This window comes from Notamacropus eugenii, chromosome 1, assembly GCF_028372415.1.
Source record: "Notamacropus eugenii isolate mMacEug1 chromosome 1, mMacEug1.pri_v2, whole genome shotgun sequence".
NCBI classification, from domain to species: Eukaryota; Metazoa; Chordata; class Mammalia; order Diprotodontia; family Macropodidae; genus Notamacropus; species Notamacropus eugenii.
In genome coordinates this window covers 34,448,094-34,473,406 of record NC_092872.1, presented here as the reverse complement: position 1 = coordinate 34,473,406, position 25,313 = coordinate 34,448,094, and the positions used below count along the sequence as shown (strand labels likewise).

At 34.3% G+C, this 25,313-nt stretch overlaps 1 long non-coding RNA gene across 1 annotated transcript in view; it reads right to left on the bottom strand.

The window, feature by feature from the left end:
* The window catches only part of LOC140496620 (uncharacterized), a 785,173-nt gene extending 760,507 nt beyond the window's left edge, over nucleotides 1–24,666 (bottom strand). The window contains exon 1 of the long non-coding RNA XR_011964351.1: nucleotides 24,590–24,666. This is a non-coding gene — a long non-coding RNA (uncharacterized lncRNA). The remainder of the gene's footprint in view (nucleotides 1–24,589) is intronic.
* Nucleotides 24,667–25,313: the final 647 nt, after the last annotated feature.

The following is a 25,313-nucleotide window of genomic DNA, read 5'->3' as shown; positions in this document are numbered from 1 at the left end:
CCTTCCTGCCCCATATTGATCCCTTGGTGAGCCAGTTCAGCTCTACTTTTTTCTTTTCTTGAGCCCTTTCCCCCTTATCTAATTGCCAATATAACCCTGTAAAGTCAAGTTCTTTGGTCCCCGTCATTATCTACTGCCTTGACCCCAACATATGTTTTGCTAAATGAAGCTGGAGAAAATAAAGAATTATAAATATAAAGAAATTAAAGAAAATAAAGAAATTGTGTAAGCTGGGTCCACTCAGATTTTGCTGCTTGACCTCTGGCTGGGCCCTTTCCATTGTAAGCCAATCCTTCAATACGTCCTTAATTAACTCCATATCCATTAACCATGGTGGCTCTTCTAAAGCTTTTCACCTCTCCTTTCAACTCCTTACTCCACCCCCTCAACTGAGAATCTAGCCTCTTATTTTACTGAAAAAAAATTGAGTTCATTCACTGAGAGAGACATCTCTTCTCCCTTCCTTCTCAACTTATATCATTCAGATGCCTTCTACCATTATATCTTCCTGATCCAATTTCATTCAGTTTGCTCTACCATATTGCCCTCTCTATCATCATAACTCTCATTTATCTTCAGTCTCTCCCTGTCTACTGTTTGCTTCCCTACTTCCTGCAAATAAATCCGAGTTTCCTAATCCCCAACAAAAACTTCACTTTATCCCTCTGGCTCCACTATATCATCCTATATGTCTCTTCCATTTTATATCTAACTTACTTGTGAAGGCAATCTAAAGTAGATATAACTACTTGCTTTCCTTTTACTATCTTTTTAATATTCTATAGTCTGTCTTCCGATCTCACCATTTAACTAATATTGTTCTCTCCAAAGTCACTAACGATCTCATAACTGCCAAATTGAAAGACCTTTTCTCAGTCTCCATGTTTGTTGACATCTCTCCAGCTTTTGATATTGTCAATCATGGTATTCTCCAGAATATTCAATTCCCTCTAAGTTTTTAATGACACTGTTCTCTCCACCAATCTGATCCTTCATTTTCAGACTCTTTTACTAGATCTTCATCTAGATCATATTCTCTAACTGTGGATATTCCACAAGACTGTCATCAATTCCTTTTTCTTCTCCCTCTATACAGCTTCATTAGGGGGGTAGGGTCATGAGTAGCTATGGATTCAGGTATCCTACAGTTTCACATCTTTAATGCTTAATGTACATCTCCAACTGGATATCCTCCAAATTCCTAAAACTCAATTTACCATCCTTCCTTTCAATCTTCCCCTTTTCCCAACTTTCCCTTTACTGTCAAAATTACCATCATCTCAGTCATTCAACCTCTCAATCTAGAGGTCATCCTTGTTATCTGGCTTCTTATTCCTTTATATCCAATCTTTTGCTTAGTCTTGTCATAAGATATCGCCACAAAATCGTTCTTATATATCCCTTTCTCTCCTTTGACTTTGCTACCATCTTGGTTCAGGTCATCAACCTCATATGTGGACTATTCCAATAGCCTATGGGTTGGTCTCCTTGATATCTCTTCCCACTTTAGTCCATCCTACCCTCAACTTTCAAAGTCATCCTCCTGAAGCACCATTCTCAGTATGTCACACCCTCTACAATCCCACTCCTCTATTCACTTATTTTCATTGGCTCCCTATAACTTCCAGGATCAAATACAAAATCCTCTTTTTTTGTTGGTCAAAGGCCGTTATGACCTGTCCCTTCCACCTTGTCTGTGTTCTTAAATTTTAAGCTTCTAGCTCTATATTCTTTTATCCAGTTGACTCTGGCCTCCTTTATCTTTCTTGAACAGGATACCCCTTACAAATCTAGACATTTTCAAAGACTTTCCTCAATGCCTAGAATGCTATCCCTCTGTCTCTCTCTCTTCTGGCTTCTTTGCCTTCCTTCCAGTCCCAGGTAAAATTCACCCTTCTACAGGAAGTCTTTCCTGGTCCTCCTTAATTCTAGCACCTTTCTTCTGTTGATTATTTCTAGTTTACCTGTATATAATTTGTTTGTGCATAGCTGTGTTCATGTTGTTTCCCTAGTAGATTCTAATATCAATGGGAGCAGGAATGGTCTTTTATCATTCTTTGTATCCCCAGTGTTTAACACAGTGCCTGCCACATAACCAGCAGTTAATAAATGTTTATTAACTATTTGCTATTTAACAAATTCTGATTAAAGACCTAGTATAAGCAAAGTACTATGCTTAAAGACTATAAAAATAAGAAATAACAAGCCTTGTCCTGAAAAATTTGTAATCTGATAGAAACATGGATAAAATAGTGCATGGTGCTGGGTAGAATGTATTAGAGAAAGGGAAAGAAATATTTTGTTGTATTGTATTTGAAGAGGGAAAGACCACTTTCTTCTAAGAACATAAGAGCAGATTTCATGGAGTAAATTGTTCTTGAGTGGGTTATAGGAAGGCAAGAATCAAAGAAACAAATATGAGCAAAAATACAGAGACAAGGGAACATGACGAAACAACAGATGAAGAGTGGTCTGCTATGGGTAGAACAGAGAGCATGTAAAAGAGATTAATATGAAATAAATTAGTATGTTAGCTTAGAGCAAGATTATGGAGGATACTGAATGTTACGGCTAAAAGTTGAGACAATTGTGGTATTTCAATATTTGCTTACATAGAAATGTAATATATTACTCCAAAGAAAAATAGTTCACAAGCAACCCATGACTTTTCATCTGGTGTGACTTGGCAACGTCCTTCTATAAATCATCCATGGTTTAAAAGGAGAGCCCACCAAACCTTCCTTTGGGTCTTTTAACATATAACCCTCCAAGCATCAGCAAAGGTGTACATTTGTTCTACCTGACTCTTACTACATCATTTACACTCTTTCTTTTTGTTGGAGCTCTAGTGCATTTTTGTGATATGAACAAAAGACCAATAAATTGTAAAACTCATTCAAATAAATCAGATTTATGAAATTACTTACATTTCCTAAATGCCTATTGCTATATGTAACTCCTAGTATTAATGCAAATGAAAGAAAAACAAATGCTGCCTAGCATGAGCAGATGAAAATAGAAACTCTATACTCTAGTAACACTATGACTGGAGGACTGTTAAATGATTTACATTTTGGAAGTTGAGAGTTCTTGAAAATATATCCCTCTACATACTCTTCTACCTTACTTTCTACTACAGTTGGAAATTTATCATTTTAGTTGCTGAAAACATGGTTTTGCGTGATGAAGTGATTAAGCTCTATAGATCCTGCAACGTTAGCCATTTTTATGAAGTCTTCAGATACATTGCTTTAAAACATTTTACATTTAAATCTGATGTAGAGATGAAATCTCATTCATTATCTGCCTACATTCTTCTCAGTTGGATTTTGTTTCTAATCTAACATCTAACATTTTTCCTGTTTTAATGCTAGTGTGTGCTCCTGCTTGAAAGACAGAAAAATAAAAGTTTGCTTATCTAATCTTTCATGTATTTATTTCCATATAATTTTTACATTGTTTTTCAACAAGTTGATTTACCTTCTTGTCTACATGGACTATGTTAGGTTTTCTGATTTCTCTAATACCCCTTCAAAAGTAATTGATCTTCTACTTCAAAATTCCTGCTGTTTTGTGGACTCTCTTACAATTCAGAAAAATCTATTTCTCCCTGATCTTGGGGAAAAAAATAATAAGGTCACAGCAGGGAGGCTTTAGCTTCATTAAAGAACATTATTATAAAAATAAAATGATTGAGGGTAAATTGTTTTTGTCCTTGTAGTACTGTTTCTGAAGATCCACATTAATCTGCATGTTTAAAGCTACAATAAATTTATCACCTCCTCCATCATATATTCATTTCACTATGGTAGCCCTTAGTGGTAGAAAAAAGATGTCAATAAACTCCTATTCTTGGGAATTCTACTTCCACCAAATAGGAAGTAAAGTCTCTGTGAAAGAAAATCAGTCAAAAATAAAATTTATTCCTGCTTTTAAAAATCTCAGGGTGGCTGCTAGTGTCCAGCAAATGTTAAAGGTCAGTATTCTTCCAAAAGGGAGTAAGCAGGGAAATGAATTAAAATTTTGACCTACTCAGGCTTCCATTTATCACAGGAGCCTATAACAGGAGTACTAAGAAGGATTTAAGATAGAGAATCAGTGATTGCTCTATTAATCTAGTTTAACTGATACTAAAATCTGACAGAGCAAATTATAAGTTGCAGGCGGTAGGGCTTATCAATTCATTACTACTTTCAAGGCCCTCCCTCTCTTTCCTTTTTGCCTTCAGCTGTTGGCAAAGGACAGTCTTTTACAGTTCAATTTCTCAGTTTATTTTTGACTGCTTTTAATTAAATTTGATGGCCTGCTTCTGCACCAGTGAAGTTATTGGAGTTGCAAAGTACTTTGCTGTTATAATGATGGCTCCCTTGATGTCTGTTCATTATTAACTGCTTTTCAAAAGTGCTGCTCTCAACTCTCATTTTATAAATATTTAAATAACTGTGAATTCTGTAACATAAATATCTGGGCATGGGAGATAGGGATTCTATTGCCTGTTTAATAAGTTTTACATAATAAAACAAAAATTCTTTTTGGGGGTTAAAGTTATATATTATAATATTAATTTGGAAAGCTTTGTCTCTAAGTCACCTCACTTACCTATCATAGCAATATATCAAAGTGACAACAATCAATGAATTAAGTAGTAGTTTGTGACCTATTGCTTTTGTAGCTTTATTTTCCAAATATCTTATTAATTAAAACCACAGTAAAATATTAAAGTCGATGGAAATAGGTCTTTGTCAAAAAGAGAAAAGGTTGAAAACAGGAATACTTTAATTAACACTGATTCTTTTGAAAAGTAACTATTATTTTTGTATCAAAATAAAATGAAAACTGATTACAAATATTATTATAAAATTCATAAAAGGAGCATTTAGTAGTATGATTGAGAAAGAAAAATAAATGAAATATCCAAAGTCTTTCAAATAACACCCAAGGAAAAGTCTCCCAACTTAGTGATAAGGTAGGGCCAGGCGTCACTTTCCATGGGTAACCTTTTAACAATGAATATGACTCTGCATGGGTATATGAAATCAAATCAAATAAAATCTCCTTCTTTCAGAAGTAGATCAAAGGAGAATGAGGTGGAAGATTAGCCTGCTCTTTGGGGTCTCCACTATCGTTTCTTTAAGCAAGAAACAAAAAATTGAGCATGTGTTGACTCAAACGTAGGGGCAAGCTTGAACTTTTTGTGGGGTTTAGGACAAATTATGTATCAATCTTTATAAACATAAAATAAACCAATGAGGTGGGGAAAAGAGAGGAGAGGAGAAGGAAGGCAAGAACGCTGGAGAAGAGGAGACACAGAGATGGAGAGAGCATGTGTATGTATGTACATGCTGATTGATGCCTTGTGGGATCATCAAAAGAGAGTTCAACTGGCCTCCGATTTTCTATCTCATTTCTAAGATGTGGTCTTTATTGTCTCCAAGTTGTGGGGGCTGAAAGTTTAATGTGAAATGTTCAGTCCAGGGTACCAGTCATTAGCATTGACTCTCTTTTCCTCACCAATATATAACATAGGGATAGAGAGAGTATAATATGGCAGTGGTTCAAGGAATGGGGTAGAAGTGATGGGAGAGTAGGATGTAGATCAGGTCTAGAGAAGGAAGATATGAGCATATTATATTTCAGAGGAGGCACAGAATAGTGTATAAGATCTGGATTTGGAATAAAGAACACATAGTTTCAAAATCTCATCTTAGACAGTTAAAATTTGCAGGATGCTGAACAAGTCAATTCACGTTTCTTTACCTCAGTTTTTTCATCCCTAAAATGAAAAGTTTGGGCTAGATGTCCTCCAAGATGTATTTGGTGTACTAAATCTATGATCCTACGAATTTATGAAAATTGCTTGGAGGAAATGGGGATGAAGTGAATATTCTGGATTTGAAAATGGATAATAGTTTTCTTCAATTATTATTTTTTTTGGTGGCAAGGTGATTGTGGTTATGTGATTTGCCCAGGGTCACACCGCTAGGTAAGTGTCAAGTGTCTGAAGTCACATTTGAACTGAGATCCTTCTGACTCTAGAGCTGGTTCTCTATCCATTGTACCACCTAATTGCTCCTTTCTCAAGTGTTTTGAAGGGCTATGTTGAGAAAAATTCACAGGACTTGTTTTTGTAGTCTACAAAGAATTAGAAGAAATGTGCAGAAACCATAAAAATGTAGATTTCCACTCAATGTCAGAAAAATTCAAACAAAAACAAAATAATAATGATAATATAATAAAATTATAACAATAACAAAACTTCAGAAAAAAATTAGTTTCCAAAAGGGGAATGTATCTAGAAGTACAAAGTTCTACGTCACTAAAGCTATTCAAGAGGAGGTCAGAGAACCACTTCAAAATATTGTATAAGGGTTTCTCAGTTAGTTATTGCACGGGCTCAATAAATTTTAAGATTTTTGTCAACACTAAACTTCTTTCTTGATCTCTTCATTCCTTCAGTTCAATATCATTGACCCAGATATTGTATTTAGAAGTGTACGCAGAAAGGAGGTAGAATGATGGTGTCAGGGAATGGGTAAGAGTAGAAGCAAATATATTAAAATCTTTACCATATCATTAATAACTCAGTGGAATAGTTTATAGAACACTGGTCAACTCAATTCAATTCATCAGATTTTTAGGGGGGCAATTGGGATTAGGTGACTTGCCCAAGGTCACACGGTTAGTAAAGGTGAAGTGGATATACCTGGATTTGAACTCAGGTTCTCCTGACTCCAGGGCTGGTGCTCTATCTACTGCACCACTTAGCTGCCCCTAGACCATTTCAATTAAAATAAAATCCAGCATGTAAAGGACTTCTACTATAGGAGAGGTTGTTAATGTACCAGAAAAAGGTTTGCAAATAAGGCATATTCCACATATGGATACCCCACTAATGCAAATTTTACTTTCTAAATTGTGATACAGGTTTCACAAGTTTATGGATCCCCAAACAGGCTTAATGTATTTCAAAAATTCAGTAACAATATCCTTGACTTAATAATTTTTATCATTTCGCTTGGTACAAAGAGGGTTATTTAAGTGTTATAGCATGCTTCGTTCAGATCCCAACCTCTCTCCTGGGCCTCACATTCTGATTACGAGTCACAGCAGCAATGATTGTTTCTTGCATTAGAGAAATTCAGTCCTTGCCAGAGTATAAGTTACTAGATACCTGACAACGCATAGCCGTTACTCACATCACCAAGCCAGATAAAAAGAACATTGTGTTATCTAACTGAAATTGGAGGAGTAAATTAGGTTATCAGAACTTAACTACTGACTTGGAATTTTGTGTCCTTAACTCATGCAAGAAATAATAATAAAAAAGGCCCCTAAGCATTTAATAATTGCATATGTAATTTACATTCAATCTGACATTTCTAACAGAAAGGTACCAGAGAAAATATGCTAAGACATTGGACCCATTGATTCAGAGGAGAAAGATGCCAGCCCACTGAATTACTGCTCTCTGATGTTCCTCTGCTGTATACTATAACTTTGATTACCCAGAAAGCTAGGGGAATGGGGTGTTCTGGTTGATTTACTTTCTGGTTAACCAGAAAACCCTTTTTATTTTAAGCCATGTTGATGAAAATCTTTCTAAAATGTATTAGCACACTTTCTCGACTTGGTAAGAAGAAAACACTGAACAAAGTTGAAGTGCCTTATTTGGGAGTGTGGCTTGGGCAACAACTTAGGGTTATCCTTCTGATTATAAATCATCATGGTAAAACATTACAAACATTGATGTACAAAGCATAGAACATAAAGTAAAATGTATGGTGATGAAATGGAATACAATAAAGATTGTTTACTTGAACAAATCCACAACACAGTGCTGAGGAGTGAAAATAGGTTTGAATCCAGAATTGTGAGACCTGGATTCACATCCTGCTTCTGAAATTAACTAACTTTGTGACTACAGGCAAATTACTTTGCCTCCCTAAAGGACTACTTTCTCCTCTTTAAAATGTAGAGAATAAAATCTATAGTACTTAACTCAAAGAAATGTAAAGCAGATAAAATAAGATAATATATGTTAGTTGTTTTGCAAGGTACCAACTAACATCACAACCTAATTTCTTTCTATTTGTGTGTTTCTCTTGAAGCAAATACAGTGCAAAAAATGAATTGCATTTAATGGGGGTTATATTGCAAGACATGACATGTCACTTAAACACATATGAACAGGTGCTTTTAGGTATACAATACATATTCTTGGGTCATCAGTTAATGGTGATTTATAGGAATAAACTCAGTTCAGATGGTTTTCAATATTTTCTTATATCTTGCAAAATATTCCAATTTTACTTAGTTAAATGTACTTTTAACTTTTAAAATTCAACTTTTCTTTACGTTACAGCAATACCACAAAATTTCCATTGCTTCACAATGTTATCTGCTGTTTATCTTTATGATCATACATTGTTACTAATATCATATTGTTGATAGACATTTCCAGATCAAAGAATCAATCATATCATACTATTCTTCAGCTTTAATCTCCATACCACATTTATTTTGGTGTGATTTTCATACAAGCATAGAACTTTGTGTTAGCATGCTCATTATCTTGGCTTTTATTTGTTTGCTCAGTTTTTGGTGACATGGACTCTTGAACCATGGTGATTTGATGAACATACTCCACACATCAAAATGGAAGAGCAATAGTCTACTCTGGAAAAATATATTTTTTAAATACTATTGATTATAGATTTGTGATTTAAAGCAATAAAAATACTATGAATAATGCTTCTTTGGACATGAAGAAAAACTGAATATGGGGGCAATTCCTTAGCAAATCCCTTCATCAGAATTGACAAAGAAAATTATCTGATGGTTTTCCTTTATAAACTCTAGTACATATAGAGAGAGCAGTTTAAAGACAAAATTTTGGTGAACATAAAAGTTTAAGGAGCAAGACTAGGCTAAATTATCCGTCAAGTATTTGGACAAGAACTGGTTAAAGCAGAAGGTAAGGAAGTTAAGAATTCAATATTACAACTACATGCGGGGTAAAGTGTGGTCGAAGAGAATGAGACACAATCACAATAATCACATAGAGCTGACTTGGTAGATGTTCAAGTATAGAAAAGTGAAGAAAATGGAGATGATGATGCAAGAAGAGATATATTGAATAAAAATGGTAATAGTATATTAGTAATCTTGACAGCACAGGAAAATGGGACCAAATCCCAAGTCTGCTACATTCAAAAAAAGGATTCAATTATGTTAGAATGATATCAGTTTAGAAATAGAAGGGTCTTATCTAGTATAATCCCCTCATTATCTGACTACTAAAAAAAAGTCAAGGAACCTCCTGAAGGTCCCAAAGATATTTAGAGGAAGAGCTGGGACAATAACTAGGCTCATGTTTGTGGGTTTATCTTTTATTTTGTTTCCCACACCACATCAACCTTTTTCTCCTCAATTTATATGTCTGCCAAAGGATTAGCTAGATAGATATGAACCTTTTTTATTTTTTAAAATTGACCTATTTTTGTATTTTTGGTTGATTGCCTATCAACCAATCAGTAATCATTAATTGATTGCTCTCTGCCAGGCATTGTACTAAGCAATGGGGATACAAAGAAAAAAAGTAAAAAGTTTTTGCCTTCTAGAAGTTTATATTTCATAGGAATGATCATATGTACTTGAAGAGCATAGACATTGAACACCACAGGATGCAAAGGCACAGATTAATTTGTAATCTTGGAGGAGAGATGCATACATGAATGAGATTATGCATACATTGTTGTAATGAAATACTTTCTTAAATCACATATTCTCAAGGTGTTTTCAAATTGATTTGGTAATAATGTTTTACGGAGATACAAGGTAAGTTTATAGGTCTACAGATTTTAAAAAACATTTTAATATATTTTGCTTTTTTTATATCACCAGAATTTCTTCCAGTATTTTTCCTTCTCCCTTCAACCCAGAGAGTTATCTCCTATTTTTTAAAAAATCTATTTTTAAGAAAAAAAAGTGGAAGAGGAAAAAATCAGTAAAACTGACTAATACATCAAAGAAATATGAAAATATATAAAATGCAACACATTGGTGACTTCTTTGAAAAGGAATGGGGTCCTACATTTTCTTACGTCACTTACTTGGGGCCATACTGGTTCTTTGTAATTTTCCAGCATTCCATTTTGATTACTTATTATCGTTGTTGTTGTTCTCATTTACCCTGTCATAGTAATATGATTGCTTTTATGGCTGTGCTTACTTCACCCTTCATCACATTGTGCAAAACTTTCTATGCTTCTCTGAATTCATTATGTTCATTGTTTCTTAGAGCTTGGCAATATTCCCTTATATTGAGGTGCTTCCATTTGGATAACTTCAGTGGATGGATTTCTAATTGGCTTCTGATTCTTTGTAACACAGTAAGTACTGCTAAAAGTATTTTCTGTTTATGGGGTCTTCTTATCAATAATGTTGTTGGGGTATAAGTCAGATAGAAGAAGAGGTCTGTAGCTTTTTCTGTGTTATTATTCTTCTCCCACCATTTTTGAATATTTTATAGTAGTCACTTCATGAATTATTTTCTAATTTCCAGAAACTGTGTTTATTTTTTTAGAAGGTTAAAAAATAAAACCTAACACCCTTGTGGTGATTCATGCAATTCTTTCCGTACCCCATTGCATTCACAAGACATCTAGAACTATGGATATAAATACTTATAGAAATGCTTTCTTTGTTTATTTTGATTTGATTTTTTCTTTCAAAAACACTGGATAATCAAGGCTACAATTATTTTTAAGTTACTTAGGATAATATAAAACATTCCATTCCTTCATTTTTAATATTAAGAATTCAGCAATAAGCTGTGACAGATACAACAAATAGAACACAATACCTTGGTTTTTATAGTAGAGTAGCTAACATACCCAGAACCCAGAAAGGGGTTAGATAGAGAGGGGTGAAGTAATATATCCAGGTACAAAGACAGCTTTTTCTGGAGTCACTTTTCTTTCTGGAGGTGTTTTAGAATAATTATTATTGCTCAGTTTTATATCTCTGATATGTTGTAATTTGGTGCTGCCTGGAGTTTAAGACCCACTACAGGACAATACAGCTTAGAAAAAAGTTATCTCTGTACATGTGCACTGCAAAATTAAAATTCTATGCACTGTGATTTAAATCTGCTAGTCCAATGTAACATAGGAATAAACAATATTCAGACAGAATAATATCTAACCTGATTTTCTTGTAAAATTTAACATATTTAGGGGAATAAGAAGCACACATTTCTATTAGTAAGTCACAAAGGGATTTTTTATAGAATGATTGAGTGAACAAGAATGTCATTTATTATTAGAGCTAGATAAAAAACACAAGTGCAGAAAATTAAAAGAGCAAAACATATGTAAACTTCAGAGATTTGATAAACAATACATTTTCATTTTGTTTCATTTCTAAATGTCTCATTTTTGTCCCTAAAGGGCACACGGTTGTTTACAGAAGAAAACATATGATAAAGTGTTACATGTGGTGAATCAAAATAGATTGCTTTTTTGTCATTGTGGAATTAACAAATTAGTAATATAAAAATTTAAACATGATTATTTCGTGGTTTTTATTTTGTGTCATCATAGAAAGGAAGTGATGAGAATATTTTTGCAAAATAAACTATACATGATATACAAATCGATCTATTCACAGCAGTCAAATTCTATGATCACAAATGGCATTAGAACAAAAGATTTTCCCAACTCTACTCAATTGGCTGTTCACTTATGCTGATACAAATTTAATATTATAAAATCTCCCTATAAAAGAATATTTTCTCTTAAAGTAATTACAATGGAGTTAGAGCTGAAAGGGATGTTAGAGGCAACATACTCCAAACCCCCATTTCACAGATGAAGCAACTGATGCTTAAAAAGTTTAAGAGATTTTATTAAGTTCATATAGGTAGTAAGTATTAAGATTCAAAGTTAGGACCTCTGCCTACATGTACAAAAATATTTATAGTGGCTCTTTTCTGGGGCTAAAGAATTGGAAATTGAGGGGATGTACATCAATTGGGGAGTGGTTGAATAAGTTGCGATATGTATTTGTGCTGAAATACTATTGTGCTATAAGAAATGATGAGCAGGATGCTCTCAGAAAAACCTAGAAAGACTTCCATGGCTTGATGCAAAGTGAAATGTAATGGGGAGAAAATAACAGCAATATTGTAGGATGGTCAGCTGTGAATGACAGTTATTCTCAGCAATACAACAATCTAAGACAACTCTGAAGGACTTAAGATGAAAAATGCTATCTATCCCCAGAGAAAGAACTGGTGATGTCTGAATACAGACTGAAGCAACTTTTGTTGGGTTTTTTTCACTTAATTTTTCCTGAATTATTTGTAATTTATGTTTTGTTTCACAGTATGGCTACCATGTATATGCTATGCATGACTTCACACATATAACCTATATGGAATAAATAACCTATATGTCTTCTCAATGAAGGGGGACTGGAGAGGGAAGAAGGGGGAGAATTTGGAACTCAAAGTTTTAAAAATAGATGTTAAAAATTGTTATTTACATGTAACTAGGGAAAAATTAAATACTAAAAAAATACAGAAAAAGAAACAAATTTAGGTCCTCTGAAATTTCAGGGCTTTTTTTCCATTATACCACATTTTCTGTCTATATGCATACATGCTGAAAAATTAAAAACAAGGGGATAATTTTAGACAAGACTGTAAAGGAGGGAAAGTTTGTTTGTACTCTAAGACATGCATTACACCTTAGGTCAATTTTCCTTTGACCAACACTATTCTTACTGTTACTTATCCACCCTTCTTGAAGACCAATGACACCATGACGGTGATGTTTTGACTTGAGCATGAATCAGATTTAAATAAGGCAGAGTTGCACAAAGTCATCAGCCTCACCGTCTTCTCTAGAGTCATCAGAGTTCAGTGGCAAGATGAAAATCAAGACACTTATATTTTCCCAACCAACCTAGTATATATCAATGTCATGCTTCACTCATGGAAATGAATGGTACCTGTCCAATATTTTACTCTCTTAAGCTTGTAGGTATCCAATAAAGTAAACTGATGTCTCTCATCCTACCTTTACCACCTTTCTTTTGTGTACTGTCTTTGCCCATTAGATTATAAACTTCTTGAAAGTAGGAACTGTCTTTCTTTTTCATTTTGTATGCCCAGTTGTCATACCCAGAACATAGTAGATGTTTTATGAATGGTAATTGACTAGTAAACTAAATTCTGCTACTGTGCTAGTGAATTAATATTTGTTCTGAAAATAGCCTTCCAAAGGTATTATGCATGTTGTAGGAGTGCTTGACTTGGAATCAGGAGAACTGGTAGGTTTAAGTTCGGGCTCTCTCATTAAACCTATGTGGCCATAGGAAGTTCAGTGACCATGTGAGCCTCATTTTCTTTATACTATAAGATTCGGGAAAATAAAACCTATATAACTACTTCACAGGAGAGAGTTTTGTAAGTTATATAGTGCTATAGGAGTATGAGCTATTTCCAGTGTTATAACTTTCTAATACATTAATGACTTTGCTGCTGGATTTTTCAGGGTGGATCATTTGGGAAGGAAGGAAGGAAACAAGTATTTATTAGGTACCTACTATGGACCAGACAGTATGCCAAAAGCTTTGTAAATAATCCCATTTGATCCTAACAATGATTCTGGGATGTAGGTGGTATTATAATCAATATTTTATAGCTGAGGAAACTGAACCAGCACTTAAGCAGCCTCTTTTGGATTAGGGGGTGGAGGGAGCCTCCCCAAACCTTCATTTAGAAGGTTTCACTCCTCTGAACTTTTCCATCATGCTCCCATGCCAGGTATTTTCTCTCTTCTCCACATCTTTTTCAGTTTCCTTTATAAAAGCTTCTTTCACTTTGTTTCTGCATTCCTAGCATTTAGCGTAGTTCCTGATGCCTTGTATTGCCATTTAGCTGTAGCTAATTCTTGTGACCTCATTTTATTTGTTATTTGTTTTTTGCAATGACACTAGAGTGGTTTGCCATTTCCTTCTCTACCTCATTTTACAGATGAGGAAACTGTGGTAAACAGGGCTAAATGACTTGCCCACAGTCACACAACTAGTAAGTACCTGGGGTCACATTTGAACTCAGGACTTCTTGATGCCAGACACAATAATCTATCCATTGCACCACCTAGCTGACACATAGTAAGGGCCTAATACATCTGATTCTGGTTGACTAACTTGAGACAAGATTTGATTTTAGCTCTTCCTTGCTCCAGCCCCAGTAATCTAGCCCCTATACCCCTTAGTTGCTTCCAGACAGGTGATACTGACATGATGGTGTGTGAGGGGAAAGTGGGTCTGAGGAATGTAATTTTCAGCAGACAGCTACCATTTCATTCCATTAATTGTTGTTTAGTTGTTTTTCAGTTGTGTTTGACTATTTATGACCTGAATTGGGGTTTTCTTGGCAAAGATACTGGAGTGGTTTGCCATTTCCTTCTCCATATTCCATTCCACAAATAGCTGCAAAATTGCCCTAAATAGAGCCTCAGAGTTCAATGAAACAATACATTCTTTCCTACTCTTAATGGAATCAGGGCTATGTGATTTCCATAAATTTATTCATTCTGCAGGTGGTCAGACGATCGATAATACTTAAGTACCACATTGCTATTTCCTGGCTAAATAAGGACATAGAACCCTGTCCCCAGAAAACTGGATTCTACAAGTTACCATTCTCCTTGATGGAATACATGATTTGCCTTATCCACTGCAAAACTGCAGAACTCATTTCCCCAATTGGCAAAGCCTCTAGGTAGATTTTTTCTATTTATTTACTTTTAGTATGTGATAAAAATAACCACGTACATGATTTGGTCTTATCTATAACCATCTGTGAAGATCAAATTGCACAGATTGGCAACTAAGCTATCATCTAGTTGTTCTTTGATGAGAAAATTGTCACAAAATTATAGATATAAGACATAAAGGGTCATGAGTAGTAATAGAAATGGACCAGAAATCTCCTTCCTTCCAAAATGGATCTGAAAGTGGGTAATCCTGGATACTGTCACACATACTCAGTCTTATAAAAACAGGGTAACCACAGATAATATGTGGATTAAAATAATTTTGGGAGTCAGAGGTATTTTGTAAAATATTTCAATATCCTACTTGTAAAACTATGTAGAGCCAAGATGATATCCCTAAGAGATTACAAATAATATGCTAAATAGCACACAGTTGACAGAAAGTTTTCGCTCAGCAAAAATATGGAGACATGTCTTTTGTATCTAGTCCTAGTTAAACTAGGACCAGTAAAATTCAATATTCCTGGCAATTTTCAATTGGCATGAGATGCCACCAAAAGATCTATAACTGGTTTTTTATACAGGGTCAAACTCTGAGTAAAGTTTTAAGCTTTACTATCTTAAAAGATATTAAAAGATCTTGAAAAGGTGGGGGGAGAGTAGCAAAATTTATCAATATGTCAAAAACTCTGAAAAATATTTGTAATGTACTACAACATGGACCTTCTACCTTTCGAACCTTCAATGGATTAAAATTTCATTATTAATTTTGTGGTCTTATATATCCTCAGTCTCATGAACAGCCCTAGAGTTTCATCTTTCAGTTTGTCAGAATTGTAGATTAGATTAACAGCAGAGTCCAGAAATGTACCTATAAGGTAAGGGGTCTTGAGAATGCCTTTTACTATGCGAGACATTCCTCAGATACATCACAGAACATTGAGACATGTTGACACTGATGATTGAGTTTGGGGATATTTGGGCTAGAATATTTTCATGTGAGAGAATGAGAACAATTGAGGTCAACCTGATTGAGTTTGAGCACAGAGCAATAGTGAGGATAAGGAAAATCCAGTATGAGACTAAATCAGAGTGAGTGATCAAGCATGATACAGATTTGGAGTTCCATTTATTTTTGATTGTCTTTGATTTGATGGAATGTGGAAAGGAAGGTTTAGGATGCTAGACTCTCACACCCCATTCACTAAACCTTAAGAGTGTATAGGCTCTAGGTTCTAGTTTCTTCCCACAATATTATTTCTGGGAGACTGATCAGAAGGTGTTTATTTCAAATGGTACATTTCAGACCACTCTGTAATCTCCACTGGAGGGCAGATATGCATCCCAAACTTTGAGTGTGAACAAGATAATTGAAAAATCACTGGTTAGGGATAATATTTGTGAATGAAACTCTGACACAGCAAAAGTCTGAAGGGCAAGAAAGAGTCTACAATGATTTTCCAAGGAAGGAACAAATTTAGTAAATCTTACAGCGTTTTATTCATATCATTATATAGGACTGATCTTTGGCTAAATGTTGAAGTAGCCTGTGTCCTGGTTAGGTTCCTTTTCTGCTTTTTTACAATCTCTTAGTAAATTCCTTAGTTCTCATTAGTTTAATCATGTATTTTACAGCTAGGTGGCAAAGTGATGAAGTACTGAGTCTTCAGTGATGGGGACCTGAGTTCAAATCTAGCCTGAGACACTAGCTATTTCTCTTTCCCTCCAATCTTCCTATTTTCACTGGACTCACCATCATTTTTCTAATCACCTTTCTTTTCAACCTTGGAGTCCTTCTCAACTTCTTATTCTCTCTACCTCCTCTCTTCCCATTCTTAAATCAATTATATTTGCCAACTATATCTCTTTAACATATCTCCCAATTATCCCCTTCTCTACACTCATTCATCTGTCATCCTAATTGAAGCTCTTCTCACCTCTTGCTTAGAATATTTGTAAAGTTTCTTAATTGGTTTCATTTTCCCCCAGTTTTTCTCCTCAAGTGTAGGTATGACCACATTCTGCTATTACTACCTTACACAAAAAACTTTAATGTCTCTTGATTGCTTCTGAAATAAAGGATAAAGTCCTGCTTACAATACAATCTGATACATTATAATCTAGTTCAAGTCCAACTTTCTGGGTGAATTACACATTACTTTCCACCTATCCCTCCACTCTATCAAATTTGCCCACTTGATGAAAAGCTTTTTCTCCTTTGAACTCCATGCTCCAGTGTTTAGAAAGTGGTCTGGCACATAAGAAGCCTTTAACAAACTCGTGTTGTCTGCCCAACTTGGCACAGACAGTCTCCTTGTCAAGAATGTTACTCTACTTCTGTCACTTGGAACCTTTAAATCCCTTCAAGAGTCAGCCTAAAATCACTTACTCCAGTCTACCCTATTGAGTATTATAATTTTTACTTTGGATATAAGCTGTATTTAACTATTTCACAACATGATACATTTCCATGTCTTTGAAGGTACTTCTGGAGAGCCATTACTTAAGTCTTGTGCCTTGTGTCCAAAATTTTCTTTCCATCTTCTCTACAATAAAAAAAAATACTTCCTTTTAGTTTGGCTAAATTCAGCTAGAGATTCAGATGAATAGGTTAAATGAATTAATATTAAGGCAGAAATGGCAGTTCCAAGGAGGTATTGTCATTTTTAAAGAATATGAAAGGTAAAATAATTTATTTTTATTAGGAGAATTTCAGAATCATGTGTCATGCATTTTAGTTTATGTTAGAAAAATTCTTTTCCAGGTAGCAATAACTATGTACCTCTTCTCAGAATAATATTTTTAATGCATAAAATAAAATATATAGAATTATAAAGGTAACCAATATTAGTGAAAATAAAGATGTAATTTTCCCCATTCAAGTTCATGGACCCCCTGAGATCTATATGTGTACCCTAGAAGAAGCAATCTTCCTACCAACTCTAAAACCTTGTGCTTTTTATGAGTAACTCTGCCTTGATACAATTTTTAAATTTCTCCATAACACTGTGATCATAAACAAGAGACATTCAGTTATGTCCAGTCTAATAATCGTTTAATGTCAATAACTTGAATTTCTACAGGTTTAAAATGATTCATTCTCCTCAATCAGAGAACAATACAAAATTTGCAGCATGTAATTTATTTGTCAAGTCCAATAATGTCAGGAACATTAAAAAAAAATCTACTGTAGCTTTCCCTAGCATTTAACAATTCTGTACTTGGAAGCATTTTCAATTTTGGAGCCACATATATGTTTTTACTTCTTAGGAAAAAAAATTCAATGGGTTAATATAGAAAGGTAGTCTTGGGTCTATGTTAGGTAGATGGTAGCCTATGGGGGCATGTGGAAAAAATTCTTCTGTTCTATTCTCCACCTTATCTCTAAAAATATCGATTATACCTAAATTTTCACCATTACAGCTTCATTTTATTAATTTCAGAGGTTGTAATGGCTAAAAGTCTAACGATCAAGAAAAGTTCAAGATTGGAAGGGCTGTGATTTGCATTGGTAGAGGGAACTCAGAAATAATACAACTAAAATATCAAAAGCTCATCTCATTCCTTTAGTTCTTAATTTTTGCCCCATTTAAAAATTTTATCACATTTAAACCTTATTGCCTACTTATGACAACCCATCTTTTCTGAAAAACATGTTTTGTCTTATTTTTTAACAAAAGGTTTTAGAGAAACTGGGTGATACAGTGAATACTCTATATACCACACCCACCCTGGAGTCAGGAGGACCTGAGTTCAAATCTGAACTAAGATACTTTCTAGCTGTGTGACCCTGGGCAAGTCACACAACCCTGTCTCCAACAAAAAGGAGGGTGGAGATTTTGTCCATTTCATGATTTTGAAGAGAGATAACCATGGCTGTATACATAGTCCACAAGCTCACAAGATTTGGGTCTTAGAGACTACTTCACAAAATGTCTTCATTTTTTAGGTGAGGAGACTGAAACTCACAAAATTTAGATGGTTTACCCACAACTACGCAGGTTTGTAAAACCAATAGTAAAGCAAAACTCCTCACTCATTCTTCCCATTCATCAATACAAATAAGAGATCCCCAAATGTTATGAAGAATGTCAATACTTTTAATGAGCTGAAAATTGAATGGTACTTTAAAAATAAATTGATCTACGGCAGCAATGAAAATATTAGTGAAATCCCTAGGTGTCTTTAGGGACCTTTAAAACAACCACGATAATAACACATAGGCAACATTTATGTAATGCCTGCTATATGCCAGGCATTGTACTAAAATTTTTCAATTATTTTCTCATTTAATCCTTACAATAATTCTGGGAGGTAGGTATTATTATTGTCCCTATTTTACAGATGGGGAAACTGATGCAAACATTTTTTTAAGTGACTTGCCCAAGGTCAATCAGCTAGTAAGCATCTAACAACGTATTTGAACTCATATCTGCCTGACTGCAGGTCCAGTGCTCAGTAGATATACTTATTCATTTAGCTTCCTCACCTGTATTAAGTCATGGTTCTTTTTAAGCCCAGAGCAGTGATCCTATGGGTATATGTCATCCTTTTTTGCTACTATTTTAGAGACTCTATTGGCATCTATTATTAATAAATGTCATTAAAGCTATGAGCCTACAGTTCAGAGAAGGAATCTTTTTCCCTAATCATTCAGCAAAAACTGATCTCTTTGCTATTGTTTTCTTTGGAAAGTCCCAGCTAGTCACTCTTTCCCTTACTAGTCACATCCTCCATTACATTCACTCAGAATACAATCACATTTAGCTTATGTGTATTTGGAGATGAAACTCATTATCAAAGTACAAAGAGAAAATGAGCAAGACTTTAAAGAAAAGCAAAATTCCAAAAAATAAGCTATGATGCTTTAGATAGGGAGAAGTCCATATGTACCACTCCATAAGTGGGTTAATAAGCAAGGAAAAGCTCTATTTAGTCATAGTTATGATCAGTATGGAGTAGAAGTAGCCTCCACTTGTGATGAGCTGTCCCTGCTTACAAGTGCCTCTGCCATCTATGCCACTATCCACAGAGCCAATGTGCCTGGGTTTCCTCTGTCCCCATGTATCTTACCATAATTCAATTTCTTTTTAGGCTGAAAAAGCCATGTTTACCAGCAGCTCATGTGGTCAGTAAAAAAGGATATGACTTTATCATATTAAAATACTAAATATTATAAGGAAGAGCTCACAGACAATTTGGAGGACCTACATCTGTAAGTTTTGGCTGACAATCCCTTAAGAAGGCTTGCTCTGGGCCATATTAAGTTTGGGCCATAAGGAAAAGATAAGTGGGACACTTCCCTTGGATGAAGCTCTTATCCTAAGCTTGACATACCATTAAGTCACAGGGTAGGATATGATCTTACAATTGTGCCTCAAATTCCAAATGAGATATTTACAATGCTACAATGCATCATCCAAGGAATGACTAGGAAAAGCTCTTTATTTTACTTTCCTACAATCTGTTCAAATACCTGAATTTTTCTATATTCACAATAATATTACCATCCTGCCTATACAAGCTCATTCATAATTACAACATTTTAACTAAATGAATGACTTAGAAAATTATACACAATGGGATGCTTAGTGTTTGTAATAAATTTTAATGACCTTGACAATAGGTAAACTATCTCCAAACTATTGCTATTTTTTCCTTTTATCTAGTGATGATTGATTAGTACCCCAAATATCAACAACAACCTAAAAATTATACAATGTTGTCTAATTATTTTTGAATTTTTCAGATTTGATGACATGAAAATTAGAAAACCTTACTGAATTTACCAGATATATATGAAAGAAGTATTTTTTTTCTTTCTCCCCTTCTAAGTATACTTCTACCTCAAATACTTTGAAAAGGTAAATGTTATTTTTCAAAACAATTTTCTTCTTCAAAATTCTTGAAAAAGAAATAATCAAAACAAGCAGTTCAATCTGACTCACTTTAAAGGCATATAACATGTTTCCTTTCTAAAATTCTCTAATAGTAATCTAAGAGTGAGTTTCCTAAAATCATTTGAGAACTAAAAGACTGAAGGGCTTCTTTGTGATTTTTAAAGCTGATTAGGGAAGCATTATGTATGAAATAAGGATGGGAAGAGACCTTATTCTGAAATTAGCAAATTGTGTCCCCTTTGGAAAATGTATTTTTCTTGAGGTCTCATGCAGAGAGCATTCTAGAAGCTATATCAGCTGATTGCAAGCTCTGGCAAATTCTATCACATTGGGAAGCTCCTTCCTGATCCAGTGATGGATCATGCTTTGGTCATTTGAGGAGCAATCCAGAAATACCCAAGGAATCCTCAATGAAAGGGTGGCCACAAGCTGATTATTTATTTTTGACCATAACAACTCAAAGTGTAGAGGGGTTGTGATTGGTTTTCATGTAGGGGGCATTCAAATTTGTGGCATCCGAAGCTTTGCCAGGAAAAATGTACACATGACACATTTTAATATTTAATTCTCATTATTTAACATTTTCTTCATTACTTTCTTAAATTTAGACAATCAATAAAACAATAAGCCAAGCCATTTTGTCTCATTTGTCAATTTCCAAGGCATAAGTTCTCACACAGGAAATTTAACAATAAGCTTGGATGAGGCAGTATGAATTGGATGCAGTACAAACACCCTGGGATATACAGCACCTTGAGTATGAATTTATGTACTTATGGACTGAGGGAATGAAGATAAGTGGAAGAGTCAGAGATGGAAAGAGGAAAATTCATATTTCATTGGACCAAAGAAAATGAATTCATAGCTCATTGAATTAGAAGAGAAGAATAAGGCAGATCTTATCCACATTTTGTGAATAATCATTGTCTTAATTGCTTTACCTATGTTTGTAGAATAAACAGCTAAGAGTATTTTCTTGTTTGTTAACAGGTAGATGAAAAATCCAAAGACAATGTGCTGTGGCCTGATGGTCCAAGCTGTGTAAACTAAATAACCCTGTTACAAAATGTCCTTACAGTAGTTAGGACATCATTGCAGTCTCCAAAGATGTAACCATATAAGGCACATTAAAAATTCAAGAGAAAAAAATTTAAGGCAGAATTGGATTCAACTCTTCAATATGCTATTTATTTACTGTGCATGTTAGATAAATAATTTCCCCTTTTTGTGTCTCACTTCTTTCAATGGTAAAATTAAGGCATTGTTTTAGATGACCCATTCTAAATATATAAAACAATGAACACTTCTAACTTTAAATTCTATGACTCTACAAACTTAAATATTTGGTTTTGTATGTCTGATTGGTGGATATGTCTTAATTCTAATTTTTGATGCTTAGAAATACTATTGAAGTCTTGGTTGGAATCACAATTTTGCTTAATTAATAAGTTATAAGTTTCATTATTCTTTGTCTTCATCATGGCACCCCAACGGTATTTGTGGAATGACCATGAAGTGGTGTTATTAATAATACAATAACATTATTAAATCTAGTATCTACTTGGACAATCTGATGGATGGGTTGAAATTTGGAATTCACCTCTTGCAGTTGAAACTTATACATTTTGAGGCAAAAGAAGTGGTTGAAAATAGTATATCTGCGACTATTATCTCAATTCCATCAACAGATTAAAATGCCAATTGACTGGAACTCAACTTGCTTGGTACAGTGGAAAGCATAATTTCTCAAGAGTTTATATATAATTCCAAGTAGACTGAGGTGGGTTTTCGTGAAGTTTGAGACCTGAGTTCTAGTTCTGATTCTACTTACTAATTAGCTATATGACCTTTGGCAAAACACTCAACTTTTATAGCCCTCAGGTGTCTCATCAAAATGAAGGGTCAGTTAGATAATTTTTAAAGTATCATATAGCTCCAAATTTATGTGGTTTTTAATTATTTTTTTCTCACAAATCATGGAATCCAGTTTCCTTTCTACTACCCCATTGAAAAAATCTTTGCTTTTGTAAAAAAGAAAATTGACATGGAAAAAAATCAGTATTTTCTTTAAAAATTAAGGTATAGTAAAAAGTTACAGATGTCCAAACTCATACATTTCTTACACCAACAGTGTAGGAAGCATTTGAGCCTCACAACCTTGTGATGTGAATTCTACAGTTTCTATCTCATTTAGAGATGAAAAAAATGAGACTAAGAGAATTTAAGTGGCTTAGCTTTGGTTAAATATCTAGCATGTGTCAGAGGTGAAATTTGAACTCAGATCTTTTGAACTTCAAATATATTAGTATGAGAGTTGCCAGCCTCCCCTTCCACTGCATAATCCCCACCTTGGGGCTTCCAATCTCCAAGTGATTTTTTTTCTTGCATTTACTTTCTTGACAATTTAATGTGTCATAGAATCATCAATTTGGAACTCAAAGAAATCTCAAAGGTAATCTAATCCAATCTAAAAATTGCAAAGATAAGAGAATTGAGATAAAAAGAGAGTGGTGACAGCCCAAGGTCATACATAAAGTAAAAGACAGAGTCAGGATTTGAATCCAAGTCTGCAGATTTTAAATTTATCATTCTTTCTATTAAAACTTTTTCAGTGATATGGTGATCTCAGAGATTTAATTTTTTTTTTTGGTTTTATTTCCTCACAATAAATATTGCTCCAAAAATTCAAACCTCAATATTTAACTCTGACTTACTAAACCTCTTTGATCCATTCATGGATTTTGTTAATCAAAAATGGAAGTTTTAAGAAAACAAGTTTTCTTAAGTTTTAAGTCTTAAGAAATATGTAGTCTAAACTCCCTCATTTTACAAAGGAGGAAACTGAGGTTGAGTGATACTAAGTGACTTGCTTCAGGCAACAAAGCAGGAAATTGAAAATCCACAACTCCAGTTCAGGTTTTTTTGATTCCAAATGTGGGATGCTTTTAAAAATGCATTTTTAAAGCAGGTCTCTGGCTCCAGAACAATAAGTAACATATGTGCCAAATTCATTTAGTTACTAAAATGATGTTCTAAAAAACCCACAAACAAAATGCATTAATTCTTATTTTGCAGAATGACTGTAGTGGATATTTTAAGGGAGACCTTATTTCTTTAACAAATAGATATGTGGATCACTGTTCTGAAACTACACGTAAAACCTCTATGGATTTTATATTCAAAGGGCAGGGGTAAAGTTCACTTATTGAATTTCTGCCTATTTGAATCAATTAGCTTTTCAAATCACAACTTTTTTCCTTCAGGGCATCCCAGACCTCATATGTGTCTTGACAAGGCAGATGGTTCACTGCAGATTCCTACTACTGAAGCTATTATATCCCCCAAATACCATGAGAGGCATCAGGGAGTAGAATACAGGACACTAGATTTAGAGTTGGGAAGACCTGAGTTCAAATCCCAATTGGACGTTTACTAGGTGAATGACCTTGAGCAAGCCACTTAAATTCGTGGGCAAATTATTTACTCATCTTTCTTTGCCTCGGCTTTCTCATTTGTAAAATGAGTTGATTGGACTCAATTGCCTCTGAGCTCCTTTCCTATCATCAATCTTTGATCCCATGATATTCCATTTTATTTTTCTCTTAAATATTTCTTTGATAATTTTAGGAGGAAATGTACTCCATCATTAAACAACTCTTCTCTTCCACCTCACAAAGTGAGGGGGTGGGGTGGGGTCATCATTATTTTAAGGGATTATAATTTAAAAGAAAAACCTTTTAAATATGCAATATTGTCCAGTTTTTCCCCCAAAGACAAAGTTCAACAGAAGAGAAAACTGACATCATGAATGCTGAATTTTATGTTTGCAGATGCAAATCAGTAAGACACATCAATTTTGCCTTCAACTAAGCACAGCCAGCCCTATTTTACTGCACTCACCTGGAGCTGAGGCTGATGGGTTCCCACGCTGCTGGTGCCAACATGCTGTCAGTCAGATACTCTTAACTAGAATATCAAGGGCCAGGAAGTGGTTGACTTTTATTCCCACCTGGAACAGAATATCATGTCAGTCATTTTTTTTAATGTTCCTTCAAGCATAATAAGATATTCATTATGTTATCTTTTCCTGTCACATTAGATGTTCATTCATCAGAATGCTCACCACAAAGGAACAGTGCATAAACTGTTCAACTCAATGATTTACACCTGAATGATTAATACAGCACCTGTATAAGTCAGTGGGACCATATATATTTGATCTCCTCTGAAGGTTTCCTTATAAAATGCTATTTCTTATTACTGTTCAAAAGTCCAAATCAATTGGATTTTTAGTAGCTGATGTGTTAATTTAGGAAACCAGTTTCTAAATATTAACCTTGAAGTTTGTAAATCAAAACAAAAATTTAAACTCCAAAACCAACTGGAGCCAGAGCAGAAAATGAAATATAGAATTTTCTAAGTTCCTATCCTGCTACAATAAAAAAAGGAATCTCAGTAGGAAATTGAATTTAATAATGCAATTCCATTAGTTTCATGCTTGCCATACTTTATATTCCTCAACTTGAAAGAAACTGATGGAGAATACTGATGTTTAAGAAATGTATGTTGCAGAATTGCCATGCACAGGAAACATGACAAAAATACTCATTTGTCCATTTAACAT